Consider the following 8,289-nt stretch of genomic DNA (forward strand, 5'->3'; position numbering starts at 1 on the left):
GGAACAATGATGGACTCTTTGAAGCATGTGGGGATCACCGACTGAGATAAAGAGATGTTGAATATCTCAGTGAACACAGGAGCTAGCTGGTATGCGCAGTCTCTGAGGATACGACCTGGGATGCCGTCTGGTCCTGCTGCTTTCCCGGTGTTCACTCTCTTGAAGGCTCTCCTTAGTTCATGCTCGGAGATGACGAGCACGTTTCCGGTGCTGGCAGTATCTTCCTGTCTGCAGCCGTTAGCGCCACTAGCACTAGCATTGTTGGAGTCCTTAGCTGCAGCCTCGAAGCGAGCATAGAAAGTGTTCAGCTCTTCAGCCAGAGTCACGGCCGCGTTCGTCATACCGGTATGACGAACGGTATGAGAATAACATGCTATGGCCTTTGTAGTCACTAGATCTCAAAACAGTAAAACACCTATGTGAGATTTTGAGCAACATTCTCAAGCATCCAAAAAAAAGGAATAATTCTTTGGAAGGCACATTGATGCTGTTCAGAGGTCTAATAGTGACCTAATTTCTAACTATCCCTATATAATTCGTCACACATTTTATATTGTATTTTCATTCAATTTGTTAACTTTCTTTATGCTCACTTTGACAATTGGATAAAAATGTTAGCATCATTCTCATGTCTTAGTGACTGCAAGCAGAAGAAACGACTTACGTGCCTCACTGCCCAAAGTATAGAATAGTGTGACACAGTAACTTTACTAGATCCAAACTGCCAGATCCAGTGAATTCATGTGACCTTCTAACAATATATAATCGCTAAAAATGATGGCTGTAACAACTTTGATGGTATTCTAAAGTAGTGTTTTATCATTTGATTTAGTGTAAAACAAGCATTATATTTTGTTCAACAGGATTGAAACCTAGAAAGCGAGAGAATAAGCTCATCGCCAATGAGTTTGCTGAGCTTATAAGTGATAAGTTTTTGTTTTATAACTGTCTATACAATCAGACTTTGCTTTATAAGCAAGGAAGATGACCCATTTTGGCCTCCTGAAATGGCTTCACTTTTCAGACATCAAAATTATATCCATAGTATAACATGATAGTGTTGAGGTCATTACTTAAATCAAATTAATGTATTGTGCGTTGCTTGTTATTTTTCTCAAAAGTAATTCAGTATCTTACTTAAGCAATCACCAAAGAACGAAATTAATTACAGTACTCATTACTTATTACATTATTATCGTGTTACTCCATAAAATGACCCGAGATGCATTACCAGTTAAGAATATAAACCTTTGGTTACAGTTCCACAAAATGTGAACACAAAACTAACAACATAACCCAAAGTTGATAAGTAGGCCAAAGAGAATTTAAAGAGATCATCACAGTGATTGTATTATAGAAAAAGGTACAGACAGAAATGGAGGTTACAGTACTGCAAGTTTGTCTTTCCATACTCTGTGGTGAAAAAAAAAAAGTCACATATTTAAAAAAAATAAAATAAAAATGGTGACCTAAGTTACACATCGGTAATTTACATTGAATGTGATATGATAAGTTCAAACAGAGAACGTAACATTGCACACAATGGGATGATGAAATTAGGAAAATATATAGGAAAATCCCCAAAATTGAATTAAATTGAATTCTGTTTTATTTATATAGTGCAAAGTCACAACAACAGTTGCTTCAAGATGCTTTATATTGGGAAGTGTCACTTATCATAAATATTTTTTTTAAAACATATAGATGCTAATAATCACTATATGTGTCACAATGATCGTGCAAAATTTCTTTTAGACTGGCTCACGCGTTGAGGAGAAAATAGTGTACTGACAGAACAGAGATGGCAAGTACAAGCACCAAATCATTGTATTTAAGTAGAATTTTTTTATTTGAGTGTTTATTTTTCTGACAACTTTTTACTTTTAGTGTCACATTTTTACACAAATACCTATATTTTCTACTCCTTACATTTTCAAAACAGGCTTGTTACTTTAGGTTTGAGGAATTTGAGGATATTACTTCAAACATACCAATTCGAGTCTAAATGGAGAGTAACATAAAAAATAAACAATCGTATAGGTGTATCCATCACTTATATTAGGAGTTGGTGGGATTTCTCTGGTGTGGTGTCATGGGTTTGCTTCTGTTTTCAGCACAGGTAGCCAGTGTGGGGCCAGTGTGTCACGGGATGCTGGCACACCGGCGGTACATCAGACGTCATTTGATGGAGCATTATTTAGGAGCAGCGCGACACATATAGTGTATAGTTGTCAAGTTGTCATCGTGTTACTTCAGCATCTAGCTAGCACTACAGAAGAGGATTGAGCGTAAATGGATTAATGTGTTGTGGCAATTAATTTCAAATACAACATTTTTAATGGCTCACCAAATCTCAGCAAACACAAATTTGTTACGCAAATGCAGTTTGTCACACACTGTGTCTGCTACCTAAAGCTACATCTACTGTATTTCCCAGGGAGAGAAAAGGATGAGAGATGGAGAAAGATGTCAGAAAGACAGGACAGGAGCGAAACAAGGGAGGTTATATTCAAAGGAAAGAACTGCTGAGTGGCATTTGTAAACGGGAACTCTAAAGCTTATGTGCAATGTCCTCAGTTTTTACCTCTCAGCCATGAAAAGATAATGGGGTATTGTTGTCACCCCATTGGGAGTCATTTAGACAGACGGGCGGCATGAACACTCAAGTTTGTGAATGCTATAACTCGAGAACGAGGCAAAATAGGAGTTTTAAATTGATACCATAGTTGTATCTCCTAAAAATCTTACTGAGCTCGATCTCAAGGTCAAGGCTGGAGGTCAAGTTTTCTGAAAATTTTGTGAATGTGACAACTTATGAAAGAGGTAATATAAGAGTTTGAAACTGATACTATAGATGCATCTGCTAAAAATCTCAGATGAGTTTGAATCCTGGTGACTTTGACCTCAGCGGTCAGAGGTGAAGTTTTCTAAAAAATCTTGTCAATGTGATAACTTGAGAAGAACTTGAGAAAAATGACAACATAGGATTTTAAAAATAATATATAGGTGTAGCTACTAGGAGGCTGAAGTGTAGCACTGGCAGTCGTCAATATTGTTAAATCAGATATTGGATCTGTATATGACAGGAAGTTTTTTTTTTTTAACATTGTGAAACATTCTGGAGAACAAACTGAGATATACTAACTTATTACAAGTTTGCATTAAAATAGTGAGAATTTTAAAGTAAAACAAACAGATTTGTTTTCTATACTGTGTGTAAAGCTCTATTTTGGACTGGTGCACAGTGGGTATGATGTTCAGGGTCAGTGTTAAGTTTGTGTAGCAGAGATTAATTTCAGTTTAAGATGTTGATGCTTACAGTAGATTCCTTCACTAAATTCCTCCTTTATGCCATCTTGTTACAAACGAGTACACTGCTATAAGTAAATAAATGAACAGTCTTGGATATTGATGTGGTCAGTTAGCATATCAACACAAAAATAGCAGATAATGTTATTAATCAGTTTCAGTGGTGTTAATGAAATGAACAACTAGTCCACTGGGAATGGTTTTGCAGTTGGAGGCTGCTGACATTTTCCCCCTCCCTCTTCTCTTTTCTGGCTGTTTTAAACCAGTGAAACTGTTTTAAACCAGTTTCACATTTGGCTAGGGTCAGTTTCACTGTTAGTTGCATGAGATAATACCTGGAATCTACAGATGTTGCACAAGTAGTCTAACTCCTCCAGGATGGTACATCAATATGATTCATTGTCAGAAGAGCATGGAAGAGGTTCTAGGAGACACTCTAGGAGAACAGGACACAATATTAACGTGCTATACTTTGGAACATGCTACACCCGACACCTGTTATAACCTATGGCAGGAAGACATTCAAACACCTAATAAATGTGCATTTTTATTTACCATACTATTAAACTGCTGTTAACTGTGTTTACTGAATATTTTAACTGGGATTATTTTATTTATTTATTTTTCAGCTATTCTGAGAATGAGCTCATCACTGAATCACAATTATAACGCTTCAACCTCATTCAAATTTGATTGCAATCAACATAAAATATCTCTCTAGAAAATTTGTTTTTCTAATGTTTTCTCATATACATAATGTGGGCCACAGTGAGAGAGTGCAGACAAAATCAAGAGCCCTTGCAAGTCTCATAAGTAGCAAATGTCATTTTAGCTAAAATAGTAGTGATTATATCCATTTTCTTTTGATTGTTTTATCATACACAAAACAAGAGATGCACAGGTTGGCAAGTGAGGACTGGTCTAAATGTTACATTTATATGTGTGTCAAATGTAACTCAGACTGTGCGACTGAAGATCTCTGTCTTTTCTTGCACGTCTCCAACAGCAGAGGACCCCTGTCTCGCCTGCAATTTCTAAGTCTGACAGCTGAGAGCCAGATAGCAGAACAGGAGAGGAAAGAAGAAGGGAGAGAGGCAGAGGAGACAGGGCCTGAATTTGTGGAAGGTGAAAAGAAATGGGAAAAATGGGCAAAAAAGTAGACATACATAGGGGATAGTTATCACCAGATCAACCCTTCCCCCTATTCTATCCTTTCCTCTGTGGGGACCAGGTGTTCTTCTGAGGGGGCATGACTGCAAAGAAAAAAAAATATAAAAGCCTGCCCTCATGTTCACTTGGCATCTGCACCTGCAACTGCAGGGTTGGGAGGTGGGGAGGGGGAGAGACAAGGCGTCAGATAAGGTTGGTCTCTAGAGGTTACTAGCTTTGTTGTTTCACCACCCTACAGCAGACCTCTATGCCCTCAGCAACACCCTCTCCCTCCGCTTGACACATCTCCTTGAAATGAATGCCAGGCTTTGAGTCAGCAATTCAAGTTTCTCTTTCCTATAGACCAACCTCTTTCTTGCTTTTTTCCCTAGCTGGTCAGGTATATTCTGTTTTTATTTTACTGTTACTGTTTTAAGCTGTTTTGTGACAGCTGGGGACAAGGTAGGCATTATCCTTTTTTTCTTAGCATTTTTGGCACTTATGCACTTCCTGTTAGTTTTCTCTTATACAGCGATGCATTTGCTACTCATATGTCTTACATTATTTACACTATTTATTTCAAATTCAATTTCAACAATGAATGTCATTTCTTGTTCCACTAATGTACAGTATGAACATCAAGCCACCTTCTTTTCATCTTGTATTTATTTATTTATTTTTTGGGGCGGGGGGGCTTTTTAAATGCTCTCCGTGATGTGTTGTTGTTGTTTTTTTTCTTCCTGTGGTTAGCCTGTTTGTTTCTGTCAGGCACGTTGCAGTAGCCTAGCACTGGAGGCTGAGCTCTGTCCTCACTGGGTTGTTCCCTCCCTTGAGGTCAGGGTGTGTGAGTCAGAGGCCTGATTCCGTCACCCCAGGTTACCAACTCACTACTTCCTGTCCAGAATTTAGAATGAGAAGGTGGCTGAGGGCAAAACGTTCCAGGCCCTGTGACCATTTGTCTGTTGTGTTACAGAAAAGCAGAGCAATTGTTATCTCGGCCATAACTCTTTTTGTTTGTTTTACTTTTTTTCTGTTCTGAAAGGACACAACCCAGAGAACTGATTGTGATTGTGCTAGATGCAGTTTGTGAACATACTAATAATTGTTGTGCTTGTTTTTTTTAAGTAAGATAAAATGGATTTCTTGGGTATATATACTCATTCATCAGTCTTCTAACAAATATTAATCAGTGTAGCTTTAAAAATAAACATATAAAAATGCCTGCTTCATTACAGTATGTTGACCAAGAGTCAATGTTAAAACCTAAAACATAATGATTATTTAAACAAGTTTGCGAAAAAGGTTTGAAGCAAATATATCAACACAGAAATAAATAGATATAGACCTTTGTAATACCAAAAGAACTATGTCATTGTTTATGACAGCTGGCAAACGATCTGGACTGGAGTTGCCTTTTTTTTTTTTTTTTGCTTTCAGTGCTTTCCCCGACAACCACCATCATGTGTCCGTGCTTGTATCACTGATGCTGTTGTCTGTTTTCATCTTTGTTTCTTGTATTTGGATCCTGGCTTCTCCTATCCAAATACATTGTGTAGGGTGTGAAAAACAGGAAGCTATGATTGCTTGAGATACAACATGTAGTCATTTGTCTCTGCCAACTGTAGCAAATAATTTACAACTGCATAATCTGTGCCTAATCTGACATGGTGACCATATCAAAAAGCAATACCTTGTAACTGTACTGCAGCTTTAGGCAAACCATGTGTAACTCCTACTGCAACCTAGAAGAAAGTGAAGTAATGAAAAAAGCAAATAATTACATTTCTATCACAGTCTTTCTACAGTCTTGTAAAAGAGGGTCTCGACTCCGTATCTAATACAACCTGAGAAAAACTAACAACAGCATGATTGAAAATAGAGTGCCTGTTTTTCACACTCCTCATTTTCTGATGAGCTGAGTCTGACTGATTAATTAATCATTGTTTGTCTAACCAGAAATCTAATTAAAAATGCTTTGTTCTGACTTTGAAAACATTTACAGTAAGTTCCATAAGTAATTTAATTAAAGATTAATCTTTGAATTTATTATGATTTATTATGCAACCAGTAAGTTTGATGGGTAAATGTTTGATTCTAAATGGGTTTTTTTCTGCTCAAATTAGAAATGAAATCATTTCTTTATAGTGAGCTGAAATCTTATTGACATGATCTAGAAACATATTTGACCTAGATGGCAAGCACAATGCCAACCCTGCCTGACATGAGGTGAAATGAATCAAATGAACAGCTGTTGAATGGAGTTTGTTGTGTGAAAAGCTAGAATGCATTCTGCTAAATGTTCACAAAATGCATTCCGGTCAACAGGGCAGTGAGGCTACGTCTCCGGTCAGTAGGTTGTTGCAGACCTCTCCTGCCAACAGATAAGAAAAGAGATAGGAGTAGAAATAGGCATTGAAGCGCACACTGTAATAGCTGTCTGCTCTGGCCTGATGAGGTGGCTGGGGAATAGAGCCCAAGGATATGGGAGTGTTTTTGTGAGAGTGTGTGCGGGCTCATGTAGACTGATGAGGTAGCCAGGGATAAGAAGGCAAAGGAGGAAGTCTGCATGGGTGTGCCATACATGTGTGAACGGCAGGGTGTGTATATGTCTGATGAGATGGCCATGGTGAAAGGTGGTTGGACCAGGCTGTGTAAATGATGGCTGATGAGGTCTCTTGAAAGTCTATTTAGCGAGAGTAATGAAGTAGGTCTGCCAGGGGAGAAATATGTGGGATAGGCTGTGTGGCTAAGACAGACAGCTTGGTCACCTCACTCAACCTTTTATGGGGAGATGAAATGGATAAGACATATCAGTTGTCATGACTTGTATTCTCTCTGTTTGCCATCAAGAAGAAGAGGAATCACATCACTGCAATTTACAGCCGCTGATAGAATGTCAGTATCCACCTTCAGATTATGTAGCCTGCTTGGTGAAGTCCAGATGTTTGTCTATATTGTCATTTTATTTTCATTTAAAATAAACACTTAAATAAGTAATACTTAAGCAGACAGAGTTGTTTATTTACTGAACTAAAGCCATTATAAATCAGGAAACACTTCTATTTTTAAAACTATTCATTTTAAAATACAACAGTGTTTTTTCTTTTCTTTTTTTAAACAGTTAACCATCAGACAGTCCAATAACACTTAATGCAATGATTGGTGAAGTCATCGGAGCTGTGAAAACAGCTTCTTTCTGTCCTTGACAGAGCCATTTGTAACAGCTATAAACAGTAGCCTGAACCTAGTCAAGAAACACAAAAGACTCAAGCCTTTGGGTTATTTACAAATTAAATTGGATTACTTTCTTAAGTGATTCAAAATGATACCTCAAATTCTTTACCAATGACACGCACATCTGTTTAGAATGTAGCATTAAAAATGGTTCTGTTACGTATGATCCCATATCTATCAAATTTAGATTTTGGACTTATCTGACCTTTATTTAATAAAGGTAATGCCCCCAATTTTTTGGTTACAACAGGGTAATGGTGGGGCAATGATAATTGCATGATTGCATGATGATAATTTTCAGATCAAATTTTCATAATGAGGTAATTACAGGGAAAAATATTCATGCCGTACTTGAAATTGTTTCAAGGTCAGAAGATGTCAGTAGTAACCATATTAAACAATAGATTTTAATGCTCACAAATTTTAAGTTTTGCCATTTCAGTTCTTTCAAAATTAATGGGATAATGTTAACCCAAATTTCTCATGAGAATATTTTGGGGACAATGTTAACAGGAGAGAAACCGTGATTAAAAACAAAAAAAAATCCCAAAACTTGTTGATACCAACGTATTACCCTATTTTACCATATTAAGACTA

This window comes from Haplochromis burtoni, unplaced genomic scaffold (assembly GCF_018398535.1).
Source record: "Haplochromis burtoni strain Fernald_Lab_line unplaced genomic scaffold, NCSU_Asbu1 Contig_532, whole genome shotgun sequence".
NCBI lineage: Eukaryota > Metazoa > Chordata > Actinopteri > Cichliformes > Cichlidae > Haplochromis > Haplochromis burtoni.